This window comes from Bubalus kerabau, chromosome 8, assembly GCF_029407905.1.
Source record: "Bubalus kerabau isolate K-KA32 ecotype Philippines breed swamp buffalo chromosome 8, PCC_UOA_SB_1v2, whole genome shotgun sequence".
In the NCBI taxonomy this organism is placed as follows: Eukaryota; Metazoa; Chordata; class Mammalia; order Artiodactyla; family Bovidae; genus Bubalus; species Bubalus kerabau.
The window spans coordinates 97,552,963-97,572,041 of NC_073631.1; the positions used below are offsets into that span (position 1 = coordinate 97,552,963).

General features: G+C 40.5%; 1 protein-coding gene across 6 annotated transcripts in view; it reads left to right on the forward strand.

Annotated features, from left to right (window-relative positions):
• MEST (mesoderm specific transcript) overlaps positions 1-19,079 on the forward strand; it is a 48,627-nt gene that overhangs the window by 13,941 nt on the left and 15,607 nt on the right. The window contains exon 1 of one of the 6 annotated variants that reach the window (XM_055590937.1): positions 15,239-15,261. The exons of 1 other annotated variant lie outside the window; for it this stretch is intronic. The gene's annotated coding sequence lies outside the window, so the exon portion shown is untranslated. 4 more of the 6 variants (XM_055590936.1, XM_055590934.1, XM_055590935.1 and 1 more) reach the window with 4 other exon arrangements.

Here is a 19,079-nt window from a genome sequence, read left to right on the forward strand (position 1 = left end):
CTCAGAGGCCAGGGATGCTTCAGTAGTGTTGTTCTCAAACTGGAGCGTCCATCACTTTCACTTCAAGGGTTTGCTAAAACACGAATTGCTGAGCCCATCCTCAGGGCTGCTGATGCAGGGGGAATAAGTATTTGCATTTTACCAAATTCTAGTTGATGCTGATGTTGCTGGTCAGGGAACTGCATATTGAGAACCACTGCTGTGTCCGTTCCCAGCGATTGCCCAGGGCAATATATTATCCTCCTGTCCCTATTCCTCTTTCCTTGGTTATTGGCTACTGGTTTATCTTCCCATCTGTCTTTCATGCACATCCATGATTCTTTCAGCTGTTCCTTACTCCAAGCCATTTGACCCATCTTGCTGGTTCTTTGTGCTCCAGGAAGCCCCTTCTCTAGCTCCAGCCTCTTGGCAAGAGAGTTCCTGTTAATATTTCAGTACCAAAACCCTTAGCCACCTTGAAGAGGGGTGTCCAGAACCACTTTGACCAAATCTTAACCCACAATTCTCCTAGCCATGGCTGCCTAAGCCATCTCCCCAGAATCACTGCCTTGCCTTGAAACTTGCTAATTAATACCTGTGGATTTTATGCTAAATATCTCTGGACTTCCTTCTGTTAAATTTGACATCTCAAGTTATTATCATGGGCACTAAGAGGAAAGCTCCCTGGATTTATTTTTAATATTATTTCTCTATCAATAGCTTTCTGAAAGTATTTCAATAGTACATTCTGGAACAGAGGCTAGGAGATAGGTAAGTGTATCTCAGGTTCTGCTCCTAACACATTCTTTTTTTTTTTTTTTTTTTCTTTCTATTAAATGTCTTGACTGTCTGACCACCCATCCTAACCCAGAAACAACTAAAATAGTTTCCTTCTTCCTATCTTCATTTCTCAAAGCAGTTAAATCTGTATTTATCCTTTTAAGAACATTTATTTCATGCAGTATAGTCTGGTTGCTAAGACATCAACCATCCTAAGCAGTGCCTTTTTTTCTTCTTTCTCCCTTAAGCCCCTGTTATTTTCCTGTTTGCCATTTCTAAGCTAAGACTGTCTCCAGGGCAACGGTCCTCTGCTCACCAGTGAGGCCTCAGCTCCTGCCCCCCTGCCAGCCCTCAGCAAAGGCCCCTCCACTCTCTATGTGCAAATTGAATTTCCTGAACCTAATGCTCTGGGTACAGGCTGATTATTTTTTTCTTTTGTTTGGCCTTTTGGTTTATAATTATTTAATTTCTTCATCCACCTCAGTCTAAGAATCTATATTTCCAGTTTAATTCTCTCATTCCTCTCCACCTCCTCTTGTTCCTTGTTCTCTAAAATTTGCCATCCTGGCCAAGACTTATTGATTAAGGTTCCCAGAGGGTCCTCACCCAGGAGAGACTGAAGCAGCAGTGCCCTTTGCTATCCTTTGGTCAGGTTGTAGATGTACTAATTGCCATGAGCTTGTCTTTTTCCCTGTTTTTTCTAACTGAGATATAATTGACATATAATATTACACAGTGTTTAAGATGTATAAAGTGTAGGTTTGATACATTTAAATATTGCAAAATGATGACTTCAGTAGTGTTAGCTCATCCCTCTGTCTTTTAATAAGGTCCTCCCGGGGGGCAATTTTCATGCCATCCCAGGATGAATAAAAGAAAGGACCCATCCTGTCCTTCACTGCGGTGTTCTCAGTCCCTCAGAATGATGTGATCTATGATAAAGTTTTTCTTTTCCTTTTGATGAAAGGGGGAAAAAAAAGACCAGGTGCCAGCTAATGGTCCTTTTCTGGGGAAGGACAGTCATTTCCATTTTGTCCTTACTTCTGTGGTGTTAGAACCTCCTTTTATTTTTATGACCCTTTGTAGATCTATCATATCGTATTAAATCTGTGAACGCTAAACCTTCTGGGCTCCATCTCTCCTCACCACCAATTCTGAGGCAAAAAGCTGCTGCCTAGAGCTTGTTTAGAGATGAACTCCGCCTGACCCTAGAAATGAATCTGCCTCTCCAAGAACACTAGATTCCTACTCCTCAAAGAGATGCTAATCCAGACCCCAAGCCAGGGCAGGATCCCATATTTTCCACATGAGATGTTACCCAGGAATGCAGCTGCTCTTAGGATTTACGTGACTGGCCCTGAACCTCAGTCCCTCATGCATATACTAACATCGGTTCTGCCAACCTCTCCAGATGTTAGCCCTGCCCTCAAAATCCCAAATCTTTCTGAACCCTTGCCTGATTTCTTCTTCTAGCAAAGTGTCTGGACACTGTGAAAACCCCAGGCACATCCCTTATGCCTTAAAGAAACAGCTCTCAAAATTTTCCACCAAAGCATAGCAGAGGAAACTGAATTCACATTAAGGCGAGAATGAGAGGCAGCCTGAAGGGCTTATTGCAAGCAAGAAATCTGTATTTTATCTTAAAATCACATGTGTTTCTTACATTCTACTTCATAATACATTCTTATTTGTATTAATATCAGTTCAGTTCAGTTCAGTCACTTAGTCATGTCCGGCTCTTTGCAACCCCATGGACTGCAGCATGCCAAGCTTCTCTGTCCATCGCCAACTCGGAGTTTACTCAAACTCATGTCCATTGAGTCGGTGATGCCATCCAACCATCTCATCCTCTGTCGTCCCCTTCTCCTTCCGCCTTCAATCTTTCCCAGCATCAGGGTCTTTTCCAGTGAGTCAGTTCTTCACATCAGGTGGCCAAAGTATTGGAGTTTCAGCTTCAACATCAGTCCTTCCAATGAATATTCAGGACTGTTCTCCTTTAGGATGGACTGGTTGGATCTCCTTGCAGTCCAAGGGACTCTCAAGAGTCTTCTCCAACACCACAGTTCAAAAGCATCAATTGTTTGGTGCTCGGCTTTCTTTATAGTCCAACTCTCAAATCCATACATGACTACTAGAAAAACCATAGCCTTGACTAGATGGAACTTTGTTGGCAAAGTAATGTCTCTGTTTTTTAATATGCTGTCTAGGTTGGTCATAACTTTTCTTCCAAGGAGCAAGCATCTTTTAATTTCATGGCTGCAGTCACCATCTGCAGTGATTTTGGAACCCCCAAAAGTAAAGTCTGTCATTCTTTCCACTGTTTCCCCATCTATTTGTCATGAAGTGATGGGACCAGATGCTATAATCTTAGTTTTCTGAATGTTGAGTTTTAAGTCAAATATAAAAGTACTTAAAATTATTTACCATCAAGCTAAATGGGCATGACACTTCAGAAGTTCAATATCCTTATCCTGGAGCTTGAGTCCAGGTAGCACGTGGAAGTAACCCCACAATCGTTTCAGCCAGCCCACATCCCAGAATGGCCACATTGTGTATCATGTGGCCACCTTCAGCTCAACTTAGAAGTCCCTCTTTCATCTTTAGTCAGCCACCTTTGCCATTCCCCTCCAAGCCCAATCTTATCTCTACTCCTTTCTGCCATTTCCCCTCTATTTGGGCAAGAACAGGTTCCCCTTGGATGGCATCCTCCTTAACTTCTCTCTAATTCATCACAGAATGCTGCTATGCGGGGCATGTAGTCGGCTTGGGTCACTGCAAAAATTACCAAAGACTGAATGACTTATACAACAGGGATTGTTTTTTTCCAGTTCTGGAGGCTGTAAGAAAGTTCAAGATGAAGATGCTGGAAGATTCAGTGTCTTGTGAGCATCTGCTTCTTGGCTTAAGGATGGCCATCTCCTCACTGTATCCTCACATGGTGGAGAGAGAGACTTCTAGTCTCTTCCTCTTCTTAGAAGGATACTAAGCCCATCACGGAGGCTCCACCCTCATGACTTCATCTGAACCCAACTACCTCTCAAAGGCCCAACCTCCTAATATCATCCCATGGGGGATTAGAGTTTCAACATATGAATTTTGAGGGGACACACACATTCACTTAGTAACAGTGGGCTTTATGCTATGCTCTCTTAGAAAAGCACCAGAGGATATCGCCTTGGGCTGTGTTCTTCTAAAGATAAAACCAAATAACTTTATCCTAATTCCAAAAGCAGCACATTATAGTATGTGCTTAGTTGCTCAGTCGTGTCCAACTCTTTGCAACCCCATGAAGTACCAGGCTCCTCTGTCCATGGGGTTCTCCAGACAAAAATACTGTACTGGGTTGCCATTCCCTCTTCAGGGGATCGTCCCAAGATAGGGATCAAACCTAGGTCTCCTGAATTGCAGGTGGACTTTTTACCATCTGAACCACCAGAGAAGCCCAAGAATACTGGAGTGGTAGCCGATCCCTTCTCTAGGGGATCTTCCCAACCCAGAAGTCGAACTGGGGTCTCCTGCATTGCAGGCAGATTCTTTACCAGTTGAACCACCAGGGAAACCCATACATTATAGTAGTCATATGCTATTTTTTGTCTGATAAGCTGCCTTTATTCTGATTTCAGACCCTCTTTTCTTTTTTCTCCTTTTGAGAACAACTCTTCAGTGTGGGGCTGAGACCACCCTGCCCTTGCTCAGCCCCATGCATGGTCCTGTGACCCATGTCTGGCCATCAAGGTGCCAGTGATCAGGAAAGGCCATGTGTCCCAGGCATGGGGTCCTGCCCTGCACTAAGAGTTGGCTCAGGACTTTTCCTGGTGTGTCTTTTGCTCCAGGGTTGCTAAGGTACTAGGCTGCTTTGTCATCATCACAGGAAGAAAGACAGTCTGAGAATGAATCCAATGCAGGGGAAGGAAGAACCAATAGGTGAGGAAAGCCTCATTCTCAAAAACTTCAATGGAGCACCTAGATCTAGCTATATCTGAATCTACCCCTCAACCAATACAGGCATGTGAATCAATAAATTCTGCCTTTTCTTAAGTTAGTTTGAGTTGGGTTTCTGTCACTAGCAATCATAAGAATCCTGACTAATATAGAAGTCTCTTTGGAAAAAGATGAAACATTATAGAGTACATAACAAAGTGAAATAGCAAAGTGAAAGTCTTTTATAATCTCATCTCCATTGTTAATAATTTAATATACATTCTTCCAGACTTTAGTTAAACTTATACTAAATATTTTACATCATCTTAAAAGTTAACTTTATTGAAGTATAATTTATATACATAAATTTTAATAAGTTTAAGTGTATAGTTGACTCTTGAACAACATAGGTTTGAATTGCATGGATCCACTTATACGCAGGTTTTTTTCCACCAGATCTGTACTGGTGATCTATACCAGTACATATAATGGTACTACATTATATGTGGTTGGATAAATCTGAGGGTGTGGAAAGCTGGCTGTGAATTATACCTGGACTTTTGACTGCATGGTGAGTTGATGCCTTTAACTCCCATGCTGTTTAAGAGCCAACTTTATACTATATATAGACATTTCACCACATTCATAATCATGTTATATGGAACATCTCTGCTGTCCACAAAAATTTAGGAGTTTTATGTAAATAGAATCACATAGTTTTATAACCTTTTGCATCTGGCTTCTTTCACTTAGAATGCTTTTAAGAAACACCCACATTGTTGCATGTATCAATAATTTATTCCCTTTTATTCAATTGAGTTAATGGTGTATAATGTCTCCATTTATAAGTTGAAGGACACCTGGGTTCTTTCTAGATTTGACTTATAAATAAAATTGCTCTGAACATTCAACAAGTCTTTATGTGAATATACATTTTCATTTCTCTCAGTATATACTCAGGATCAGAGTAATTGAATCCTTATAGTAGGTATATTGTTAGCTTCATGAGAAACAGCCCATTTCCCAAAGAGGTTATATAATTTTGCATTCTCATCAACAATATATGACAGTTTCAATTGTTCCACATCCTTGTCAACACTTGGATTGTTAGTATTTTTCATTTTAGTCACTTTACTGGGTCTGAAGTACTGTTTTACTGTGATTTTAGTTTGCATTTCCCTAATGATGAATGATGTTAAGCATCTTTTCATGTATTTATTTGCCATTCATATGTCTTCTTTGGTGACGTTTCTGTTGGAATCTTCCTCATTTAAAAATTGTTGTTTTCTTTTTACTGAGTTGCAGGATTCTTATATATGTTGGATACAAGTTCTTTGTAAGTTATATGTATTGTGAATACTTTGTGTGTCACTTTCCTTTTCATTTTTATCATAAAGTCTATTGAGAATAAAACGATTTTAATTTTGATGAAGTCCAATTTATCATTTTTCCTGTTATGTCTTATATTTTTATATTCTAGTTAAGAACTAGTTGTCTACCAAAGCCCACTAAGACTTTTCTCTCATGTTTTTCCTTTAGAACTATTATGGTTATAGTCCTCATAATGTTTAGATATGTAATCCACTTTGAATACATTTTTGATGTAAGCTATAATTCATTTTGAATTTAATTTTGTAAATAGGGTGGGGTAAAATTTTGTAACAGGTTCATACCTCCTAACTTGTGTGTATGTGTGTTTTGCATATGGATATCCACTTGTTCCAGTATTATTTTCTGAAAATATCTTTTCACTACTGAATTGCTTTGGCAACTTTGTTGAAAATCAAATTACCATACATATGTGGGTCTATTTCTGGACTCTTTTGTCATGCTGCACTACATGTCCATATTTACACCCATATCACCTTGTCTTGATTATTATAGTTTTATAGTAAGTCTTTAAATAAGGTAATATAAATCTCCTAGCTTTGTTCTCTCTTTTGAAAATGGTTTTGGCTATTCTAGACTTTATGCATTTCCACATAAACTTTACAATCAGCTTGTTACTTTCTAACAAAAAATAGCCTGCTTGGCTTTTTATTGTGGTTGTTTCAAATCTGTAGCTCAATTTGGGGAGAATTGCTATTTTAATAATACTGAGCCTTTTAATCTGTGAACATGATACAACTCTTCACTTATTTAGATATTCCCTAATTTTTCTTAGTAATGTTTTCAGTGTACAGATCTTGTCATGTTTTATTTAATCTATCCCCAAGTAGTTCATATTTTTAGATGTTACTATGAATGGTATTATTTTAAAATTCAGCTTTTAAATTTTCATTGCTAGTAAATAGACATACAATTGATATTAAATATTAACTTTGTATTCTAAAATCTTACTAAACTCACTTCTTGGTTCTAATAGCTTTTTGTAGATTCTTTAGGATTTTCAACACATACAATCATGTTGTATATAAATACATGTAGTTTTACTTATTCTTTTTCAATGTGTATCATTTTATTTCTTTCTCTTGCATTATTTCATCGTCTAGGGCCTCCAGGACAATGCTGAACAGAAATATGGTGAGTAGAAATCCTTGCATTGTTCCCTATATGAGGAGGGAAGGCAGTAAGGATGATGTTAGCCGTAGATTTTTCATCAGATCAGATCAGTCGCTCAGTCGTGTCCGACTCTTTGCGACCCCATGAATCACAGCACGCCAGGCCTCCCTGTCCATCACCAACTCCCGGAGTTCACTGAGACTCACGTCCATCGAGTCAGTGATGCCATCCAGCCATCTCATCCTCTGTCGTCCCCTTCTCCTCCTGCCCCCAATCCCTCCCAGCATCAGAGTCTTTTCCAGTGAGTCAACTCTTCGCAGGAGGTGGCCAAAGTACTGGAGTTTCAGCTTCAGCATCATTCCTTCCAAAGAAATCCCAGGGCTGATCTCCTTCAGAATGGACTGGGTGGATCTCCTTGCAGTCCAAGGGACTCTCAAGAGTCTTCTCCAACACCACAGTTCAAAAGCATCAATTCTTCGGCGCTCAGCCTTCTTCACAGTCCAACTCTCACATCCATACATGACCACAGGAAAAACCATAGCCTTGACTAGACGAACCTTTGTTGGCAAAGTAATGTCTCTGCTTTTGAATATGCTATCTAGGTTGGTCATAACTTTCCTTCCAAGGAGTAAGCGTCTTTTAATTTCATGGCTGCAGTCAACCATCTGCAGTGATTTTGGAGCCCAGAAAAATAAAGTCTGACATTGTTTCCACTGTTTCCCCATCTATTTCCCATGAAGTGATGGGACCAGATGCCATGATCTTCGTTTTCTGAATGTTGAGCTTTAAGCCAACTTTTTCACTCTCCACTTTCACTTTCATCAAGAGGCTTTTGAGTTCCTCTTCACTTTCTGCCATAAGGGTGGTGTCATCTGCATATGTAAGGTTTTTGATATTTCTCCCAGCAATCTTGATTCCAGCTTGTGTTTCTTCCAGTCCAGCGTTTCTCATGATGTACTCTGCATATAAGTTAAATAAACAGGGTGACAATATACAGCCTTGACGTACTCCTTTTCCTATTTGGAACCAGTCTGTTGTTCCATGTCCAGTTCTAACTGTTGCTTCCTGACCTGCATACAAATTTCTCAAGAGGCAGATCAGGTGGTCTGGTATTCCCATCTCTTTCAGAATTTTCCATAGTTTATTGTGATCCACACAGTCGAAGGCTTTGGCATAGTCAATAAAGCAGAAATAGATGTTTTTCTGGAACTCTCTTGCTTTTTCCATGATCTAGCGGATGTTGGCAATTTGATCTCTGGTTCCTCTGCCTTTTCTAAAACCAGCTTGAACATTAGGAAGTTCACGGTTCACATATTGCTGAAGCCTGGCTTGGAGAATTTTGAGCATTACTTTACTAGCGTGTGAGATGAGTGCAATTGTGTGGTAGTTTGAGCATTCTTTGGCCTTTCTTTGGGATTGGAATGAAAACAGATGCCCTTAATTAGGTTGAGGAAGTGTCCTTCTAGTCCTAGTTTTCTGAGCATTCATTAGAAATTAGATTTGAATTTTGTCAAATGCTTTCTGCGTCTATTGAGATGGTTTTTCTTTTTTAGTCTGTTAATGTGGTGAGTTACACTGATTGATTTTTGAATATTAAAACAATTTTACATTCCTTGGATAAACCCCATTATATGTTGTTGGATTTAATTTGCCAAACACTTCTTAAGGATTTCTGCATCTATGTTCATGAGGATATTGGTTTTGTAGTTTTCTCTTCTTGTAATCCCTTTGTCTGGTTTGGAACAGAATAATGCTGGCCTTATAAAATGAGTTAGGAAGTGCCCTCTCCTCTTCCATTTCTAGAATATTGTGTAAAATTGGGATTATTCCTTCCTGAAATATTTTGTGGTATTCACCAGTGAAGTCACCTATGCTTGGAGTTTTCTTTTTAGGGAGGTTTTTAACCATGAGTCCAATGTAATTGGTAAATATAGAGATATTGTGTTTGTTTCTTTTTTCTTGAATGATCTTCATAGTTTGCATTTTTCAAGGAATTTGTCTTTCATTGAAATTGTTAAGTTTATTGGCCTAAAGTTGTCCATAATATTCTGTTTTCATCTTTTTAATATGTGAAGATCTTTATTCTCTTCTCATTTATTTCTGACACCATTAAGTCTTATTTTTTTTCTTTTCCCTGATTCATCTGGTTTTTATTAATTTGATCTTTTCAAAGAATTAGCTTTTATTTATTTTTTTTTAGTTTTCTCGACTGTTTTTCTATTTTCAGTTTCACTGATTCTGCTCTTTATCATTTCTTCCTTCTATTTACTTGGGTTTATTTTGCTCTTCTTTTTACAGCTTCTTAAGGCAGAAGATTAAGTTTTTGATCTGAAACAGTTCTTATTAAAAACAATTGACCCTCCTTATCTGCAGGATGGCCAGCTGGTTGAATGGGAGGATGAGGAACCAGGGATAAGGAGGGCCAACTGTACTGCAGTCATGTTAAAGAAGGACTTGGCATTCTTGTATTTTGGTGTGGTGGTGGTCCTGGAACCAACCCCTCCCCTCAGATACCAAGGGGCTATTGTATTCCTTGCTGTAAATTTTCTTCTTAGCAAAGCTTTAGCTGTATCCCACAAATTTTGATATATTGTGTTTTTATTTCCATTCAGTTAAAATGTTTAATAGTTTTGCTTGTGATTTGTATTAGACCCACGGATTATTATTTAGAAGTCTACTGTTTAATTTCCAAATACTTGAGGAGTTCCATATATTTTTCTGTTGCTGATTTATCATTTAATTCTACTGTGGTTAGAGAACATGTTCATTTGAATTCAGCCCTTTTAAATTTATTGAGATCTATCAAATATGGTCCAGAATATGATCTATCTTGAGTATGATCTATCTTGGTGAATAGTTCATGTTCAGTTGAAAATACTGTGTGTTTTACTTTTATTGTATGTTTTCTTTAAACAGCAATTAGTTCTAGTTGGTTGATAGTGTTGTTCAAGTGTTTTGTATTTTGATTTTCTATTTCCTCTATAAATTTTTGAGAGGAGTATAAAAATCCCTAGTTATAATTGTGGATTTGTCTATTTCTTCTCTAATTCAGAGAACTATAACTATAATTATAAAATTATAATCAGTTTTTGCTTATTTTGAAGCTCTATTACCATATGTATACACATATAGGATTTTGGGGGAGGGTAAATTAATCCCCATTTCACTGTGAAATCCTTCTTTATCCATGGGAACGTTCCTTGTTACAAAATCTTTTTATCTTTTTTTAATATTATAAGCCACTTCAGCTTTTTAAACTAATGTTTTATTTTATACTCATCTTTTCTTCCTTTTATTTTTCAATAATGACTTTATTGAGATATACTTTATATAACATATTCACTTATTTAAAATATAAGTGGTTTTATTATATAATTGTATAACTATTATTACTACTAATTTGATACTCACCACTTCCATCCCCAAAGTCCCTGTAACTATTAGCAATGACTCCCTTCCCCGCTTCCTATCCCAGCCCTAGGCAGCCACTAATCTACTTTAGGTCTCTATAGATTTGCCTAGTCTTGACATTTTGTAGAAATAGAACCATATAATATGTGGTCTTTCGTGTCTGACTTCTTTTAGTTAGCATGTTTTCAAGGTTCATCGATGGTATACCATATATGAGTACTTCAGTCCCTTTTGTTGACAAATAATATTCTATTATATGCATGTGCCACATTTTATATATCCATGCTTCAGTTGATGATCATTTGGGATACTTGTGTGAACTCAGTGGATTTGCATTGAAGTACCTGAATGTCTATGACAGGCATAATGCTGTGGGACAGAGACAGTGGGAATGGGGGTAGCGTGAATCATAGATGGAATGTAACCCCTCTTATGGTTGTAAAACCTCTGGTTCCTCTCTCTCTCTTTCAACGAGCCAGGCAAGAAAAAAAAAAGAGTAATTCATGAATTGGACTTTATTTGTGACCCAATCTCCCCAATTTAGCACCATGCTGCATTCCCCACTGTTCAGACTACAGAAGAGAAAGTCCGTGAAATACCAGCCTAAATTCAACGAAACCTTTTCAAATAAGTAATTTCATTCAAATGAAGAATTTCCAGCAGATCAAAGAGCAAAGTATGGTGTCCAGGACTCTCATACTAGCTGCTATTAGCAGCTGCCAAAAACAAGGGAACGTTTCATTTGGAAGTTTTCCTTGTTCTTATTTTAAGGTAAAGCTTTACTCTTATTTTCAGACTATTAGGGTTTCTAATATTAGGTTAACTGTGGAAGCCACGAGCCCACAAGGTAGATAGAGGCCAGGACAGTACATTCTGGTAGACTCTGTACAGGCACATCCAAGGTTCATTTCTGCTGTATCTTTGGTGCTAAAGACTCCCACTTTCTGTCCCATTGGTGCCAACATGGTGGAGGGAAAGAAATTAACTCACAGGTACAGGAGCATGAGGCTCTCCAGGAGCACTAAGAACAGAGCTGGATTCCTGCAGAGCACAACAGGGCCATGCCCAGAGGCCCATGTGATAAACCACAGGCTGCAATTTTTCATGACAGGAAAGAAGGAGGAAACAAAGCCTGTACATTCCTTTAACTGCACTGGCTGATAAGGGATTTTAAAAGGAGTTTCAAATCTGGGTTTCACAATTCATCCTTGCTGTTACTGCCTGGTTCAGACTCTGCTTGTTTCTTATCTTGACTGTAGCAATAGCTTCCATATCAGTGTCTCATCTTTCAGGATCCTTATTTTCCTCTAGTCCTTCTTTTCTCTGACATGGAAACATGTCAGTCTCCACTCCACCCTCCCTTAAGTCATAAATGTCATGTTTGCTTATAGAACAGAAGTGGAAAGTAAATACTAAAAGCATGCCTCCAGCTACCCCCAAAGGGCTTGCATCTATCCTCACTTGCATTTAGGGGCCAGGTCAAGTAACAACTGAGGGAACTGAAGGGTGTAAGACTAGAGAGTAAAGAGGACTTTATGGGAGCCCTTTCCCACAGGCATTCACATTCAAATTTAAAACAAAACAAAATAAAAAACAATAAATAAATCTCCCTGTAGACCAAATTTGTCCCTAAGCTGCCACTTTGCCAAATCTGGATCTTTCCAGGGATTTCTAATATGTATATAAATATATTGATATTGTAAATTTAAAAATATTTAGTTATATTGTACACATGTGTTTTTATGCAAGTAGGATTATAATACATACACTGTTTTGAACCTTGAACCTTGCTTTTTCATGCAAACTGAAAAACTTTACGTTTTTCAGCCTCATAGTCAGCACCTTATAAATGGCTACTTAGATTGTTTTCAGTTAAAAAGATTATTTTTCTAAATAATGCAGCATTGTTCATCCTTGGACACATGTCAGGGAGTATACACATAGAATAAATTTGGCAAAGTGGAATTGCCCAATCGATTTTAATAGCTATTGCCAAAATGCCCTCCAAAAAAGTTGTATCTATTCAATTCTACCAACAGTGTTCCTCTGTTTCGTGTTTAACTTCTTTTTTTCCTGTATGTATCTCATTAGTTATTCCCATCAGAATAGCTGCTCTCATTTCACTGGTCCAGAGTGAACTACCCACAGAAAGTTTCTTTACTCTGTTTATTGAAGAACGGGAGGAACATAAATATGTTTTGCCTACATATAAAGTTAATGGTCTGTGGTAAAGAATGTAGACTTTTAAGCAGCCTTCCATGTCATTTGGCTTGGGAAACACTGAGTTAGTGTACTAAACACTTGGCATGGGTTTGGCGGAAAAAGGTGGACCTTCTTGGGCAGGGCCTGCCAAGCTGGATGATGGCCTCAGTCCTTCCTTCCTGCTCACTGCACACAGCACTAAGTCTGTGCCCAACTGTTTCTCCTCTGGTAAGGAAGGGCTGGAGCCTGGGGATGGGAATGTGCTTGCCTTTCCTGGGAAGTGTGTTTTCCTCTTCCCAGGACCTCCTGGAGTTCTGATTATCCCAACTGGATTTGTGGGTGGGGCTGGGACTTCTCTGGAGTACTGGGTCACCCCATCGCATGCTTCAGTCTCATCTTCTCCCCTCCGCCATACTCTCATGTCATCTGGGTGAAAGTCTTGCTCTTTTGCCGGGTGGCCAAGACCCCAGAGTAAGGAAACGTTAAACTTTAGAGGTTCTAAGAAACAGAGGTTTCAGTAGTAAAAGATCTACCAACAGATAAAATGATTCTGCAGAAGTTAGGTGGTGTTGCTCTGGTTCTAGCAACTAGCTCCCTGCTGGGTGCCATCTTGTTCCCTGCCCCCACTTCCTAGTTCCTGGCCGATCCTCAGGCCCCTCCTCCTCTGGGAACTCCAACAGAGCTTTGTTCACACCTATATTAGTCACTCATCAGCTTATGTATTTGTCTTTACCACTGAATTGGGAACTATTGAAGTTCTTAACAATAGCATGTCCTCTGTGCTAGAAACTCTTCTCTTCAAACATATTAACTTATTGAGACATCATACATCCCGCACGTTATGTTGGTATCCCCATCGCTGGTAAGTTTTTGAACATTGTATGATGACTTGTTCAATTTAGCTTTTTCTCTCTACTCTTATCCAGAAGGAGTTTTGAAAAAAAAAAGTCTACTTATTAATGATTTACAATCAACAGTCCCTTAGCCAAAAAACAAAACAAAACAAAAAAACCCCACAACATTCATATAATAAGAATAAATTATACAGAACAATAGCAGAATTGTTTCCTTATTTAGTCTGTTGGTGCTGCTAAGTCGCTTCAGTCGTGTCCGACTCTGTGTGACCCCATAGAAGGCAGCCAACCAGGCTCCTCTGTTCCTGGGATTCTCCAGGCAAGAATACTGGAGTGGGTTGCCATTTCCTTCTCCAATGCATGCATGCTTGCTAAGTCACTTCAGTTGTATCCGTACTCTCTGTGACCCCATGGACAGCAGCCCACCAGGCTCCTCTGTCCACAGGATTCTCCGGGCAAGAATACTAGAGTGGGTTGCCACTTCCTTCTCCAACAGCTGCTAAGTTGCTTCAGTCGTGTCCGACTCTGTGCAACCCCACAGACGGCAACCCACCAGGCTCCCCCATCCCTGGGATTCTCAAGGCAAGAACACTGGAGTGGGTTGCCATTTCCTTCTCCAGACATCAAGGCTATTTATTTGGCCTTCTATAGCATCAGTTTAAATTAGAACACTCTTATTTCCATCTACTAGACTAGGACAGCTGTGTGTTTTTCCTTTAAAAAATAAATTCTGTAAGCATTAATAGTTTTAAAAGGTGACCTGTGATTTTTCAAATATCATTTTAATTCTACAAAACTTTTTGATGAATAAACAGGAGCAGACATATCTGGGTTCAAATCCTGGCTCCACAACTTACTAGCTTTGCAACCTTGGGCAAGCACCTTCATCTTTCAAAGCCTCAATTTTCTCATTCATAAAATTAGGATAATAATAGTCCCTTGACAGCATTATCATCAGAATTAAATAATATAATGTACATAAAGAGTTTAGGATAAGAATTTGGCACATAGCGATCAACAAATGTTTGTACAAGGGAGACAGCACAGAGGGAGTAATATTATCTATAGGAAGCTGGTGGGGAAGGCTTGCAAGAGGTTGTGACACCAAAGTTGAATTTTCAGGAATGAACTTTTTAGATAGACAAAGTGGGGAATAATGTATTTGGGGACAGAACATATGTAAAGGCATGCAGAATAGAAACCACACTGTTTTGTGTGGTTCCCACACAGGGAAGAACTACAATTAGCAACATCTGGTCAGATTATGAAATTTTGGGAGGTAGGTGAGGTAGGGGTGTAAGAGAGAGGATACTAGAGTAAAGGAAAGACCAGATTTTTGAAGTGTTTTCCATGACCAGTGACAGAGCTTGAATTTAGCATTGGAAATAGGAGTTAGTAAAGAGTTTCAAGATGAAAGGAGATGTGATCTGATTTGCGTTTTAGAAAGGTCACTTTTGGCAGGTGTGTGAATACTGGATTAGAAAGGTGTGATTGTGGAGACCTGGAAAACCAATTAGGAGGCAGCAGTCCAGGTGAGAGATAATGAAGCCTGAACAAGGGAACTGTTTGTTGCAAATAGAGGGAAGCAAGATGAATTCAAGATACTTTGGAGGTAAGTTGAAGAGAAGGGGGAAGGAAGAAGCAGGAAGGAGGGAACTTGCTCGGATTTGTACCCAAGGCTGCTTGCCTTTTAGTCCCATTCCATCAGGTGACAGGTATTGGAGGAGATTGGAGTGGCTAAGGATGCCATTAACAGTGATAGAGAATACAGAAGGTAACACAGGTTCTGGGGAAGGGGAAGGAATCAGTTTGTAGTGTGGGAAGGAGAAGATACATAAAGGGTAAGGAATTTCACTTAGCCCTTGTGGATTATAAGACGTAAGTGGGCCTCTTCATTTATGTGAAGAGGAACAGAAGGCAGTCAAATATATGGATCTAGAGTTTGGGATAGAGGGAAGGGCTGGAGACGTAGATTTGGGAGTCTAATGGCACCCCACTGCAGTACTCTTGCCTGGAAAATCCCATGGACGGAGGAGCCTGGTAGGCTGCAGTCCATGGGGTCGCTAAGAGTCGGACACGACTGAGCGACTTCACTTTCATTTTTCACTTTCCTGCATTGGAGAAGGAAATGGCAACCCACTCCAGTGTTCTTGCCTGGAGAATCCCAGGGACGGGGGAGCCTGGTGGGCTGCCGTCTGTGGGGTCGCACAGAGTCGGACACGACTGAAGCGACTTAGCAGCAGCAGCAGGATAACTATGAAGATAGGGAAATAGTTGAGATATGGAAGGCTCACCAAAGATCTCGGTTAATAACTAATCAAAGTATCACTTCTTGGCCTTCAGTTTTATCACATAAAAGTACGCAAATTGGGCCCTGTAAAAGTTTATTCGTTTATTCAGCCTCTTCTTTTTTTTTTTTTTTTTTTTTTTTTTTTTTTTTTTTTGTTTTTTTTTTTTGGGTTTTTTTATCATATTTATTTTTCTGGCAATAAACTTTTTTTTTTTTTTTTTTTTTTTTTTTTAATTTTATTTTATTTTTAAACTTTACATAACTGTATTCAGCCTCTTCTTGTTCGAGGCACAGCCTGCCATTTCATACCCTTCTCAATAGGTGGCGCTGACGCCCGACAGGCAGCAGCACAGGTTGGCTCGGGGGCGATGGGCATGAGCTCGGAGGTGGCGACGCTCTATCCCTGAGCCGGGTATTCGGTGGCTTGGCTGGGTCTTTCTTGGGACCGGGGTCAGACAGAGGAGCGCTGACCACGGGAGGCGCATGCGCAACCTGGTCCCCCAAACATGGAATCTTGTAGCCCAAGTCTTAACTAAATCAGCTAGGAGACGGGCAGGGAAGAAATGTCCCTCCACCTTTACCCTCCCAGCCCACCCGATGAGCGGGAATGAGCACACTCGGGGTAAGTGACTAGTGTGCGTGGACCACACCTACCCTGGGGCCAAGCTGTGAGTGATAGTGGCCCGGGAGGCCGTGAGGCCGGCTGAGGCATGCCGGACTACGCTGGGGTTGGTGGGTGGCCGCACGAGGTGTGAGCGCCACTCGAGGGCCACGTGGGCGAGGTCCTCCTCAGTCATCGTATCCTAGAACCTCAGGGTCAGACGAGAACACAAAAGTCCCCTAACTCTCGTCCGAAGCTCAGCCTGCTTAACCACCCCTTCAGGAAATCGGGTCTCGAGTTGCCGGGAAGCTGCGTCTTCCCGCTGTGGGACATCCTGGGTGGTTGGGAAGGTCCAGCCACACGGGCCTGGACGAATGTCGGGGGTGGGGGGATACGGGGGGCGCACCCGCGCGGCGCCGGGTGGGTGGCTCTCGCTGGGAGTTGGAGCAGCCGAGAGCAGGGTGCGCAGGTTCGTGACAAAGCGCCGCGGTAGTAGCGGGGGTGGGGGCACTGGAGGGACTGGTGGAGGAGGACAGCTGAAGGTGTGAGGTGTTGATAGCAATCGAGGAAAAGCAAAACACCTGCTTCTGGTTTGACTCATCCAGGCTGGAGGAATAATCTAATGTGGAATGTAGTTTAAAAAAAAAACAACAGCGAGTTCTGTGCTGTAGCCCTTTCTTCCCCAGGCAGCTAGAAAATTGCTTGTCTGACTGGAAAAAAAAAAACAACAACTGTTTTCCTTAGAGGACTGTGATGAGCATCAGATGAGATAATATACATGAAAGTGTAAAGAACTATAAAAATGCAAGATAGGATTCATATCGAATTCTTAAACTCATTTATCTGTGTGTGCAAGATGTATTCCAGGTGTGGAACAGCAAAACAGGACCGAATGTGGGATTATGGGATGTGTCCAGTAATGCACAGAGTGTGTAAAGATACTTCAGGGGTGCTCAGTATTACTGTAATCTGTCTCTTAGGTTTATCTTATCTGGTTAATGGGTTATTCAGCTCCCTTTCTTCTCCCCAAAAATGAGCCTGAAGAGGAAAGGAAGACACCAGTGGCTTTTTGGATATATGGGTTAAATTGAATTAGGAGGGAGGTTGACATGACTGTATGGATAATTTCTTCAATTTGTCTTGCCCCCAGCTTGAAGCATCATGTTGTACAAAGTGCTCTGGGCTGAGGAACACCCAGGAAAGATCTTGTTGTGGATCTGACCCTTCAGGGACCGGGTCACCCTGGCCAAGTTCCAGCACCTCTCTGAGCCTTAGTTTCTATCAGATGGGACAAGACCTTAAAGGTCATTCATGCATTCATCCAGAACTTGCATACCTGCCACAGGACTGCCCAGCCCCTAGAGACGGCAAACTTGTCACGTCTCCACATGGCTGAGATACCCAGTCTCTCTAGACAACCCTGACTATTGGAAAATTCTTTATGTTGAATCAACATCTGTTTCTCTACAATTTGCACTCATTGGAGCCATACAGAATAAAACGTCTAAACATCTAATGCTGCTTCCACAAATATTTGAGCACTGCTAACACATTTCCTTCTTCCACTCACTCCACAAGGCTTCTTTTCTTCCAACTAAATATGCCCGGTTATTTTAAACAGGGAGGCAGTGTGGGGTAGTGGAAAGAACGCCAGCTTTGGAGCCAGAACACATCTGTGTTCAGTTCACAGTCCTTTACATACCAACAGTGCTCTGAGCTACTGTATCTTTCTCTGAAAAATGTAGATGAAAATACTCATCTAGCGATTTATTATGAGAATTAGGGATAAATTGAGTAAGGATTCATGCTATAGTAGGAGTTTAAAATATGACAGCTTTTACACCTTCAGTGACATAATTTGCAATGCATTTTAGTCTTCTCTGAACAAATTCCTGTTTATGTGTCTCTTAATAATATCTGGTCTGTAGAACAAAATAAAACACTTTCCGTGAGGTCTAACTAGCAAATAGAGCAGGATTAGCTTATTCTGGGTGCTTCTCTAATTACAGTCTACAGTCTGCTATGGGTTTTTTGGAGACATATCACAGACTCACTGTCAACTAAAATCATGAGTCTCTTTATGTGCTGCTGTTCAACCAGGTTTCCCCCATCTTGAACTTCTTTATTTGAATTGATAATTTTGGCTCTTGAAAGTGGCAGTCCCAGTTCTGTCCTGTTGTCTCCATAAATATCCTTGTGTTTGTCACTGTAATGACAAACTGGGGTCTCAAACTGGGGTTCAAAAAATATGATTATTGAACCCACAGTGCCAGCCCTGCTGATCTTGCACCGCTGTTGCACATCAGCAGGCTAATAAATGTCAAACTTTCTACCCTCATCCTTGCACAAATCTGAGGTCTTACTATGTGAGACTGTCTGAAAATTGGAATGTGACAAGAATGTATGATAAGCTATGGGTTGAGGGAATGCTGCTATCTGTGATCTCGGTCAAGTGTGGTATTTGTGTCTAAGAGCTGAAAGAGTGCACTGAGAGCCAGCCAGAGGCAGGCTTTGGATTTATGTACGGTTACATGTTTTC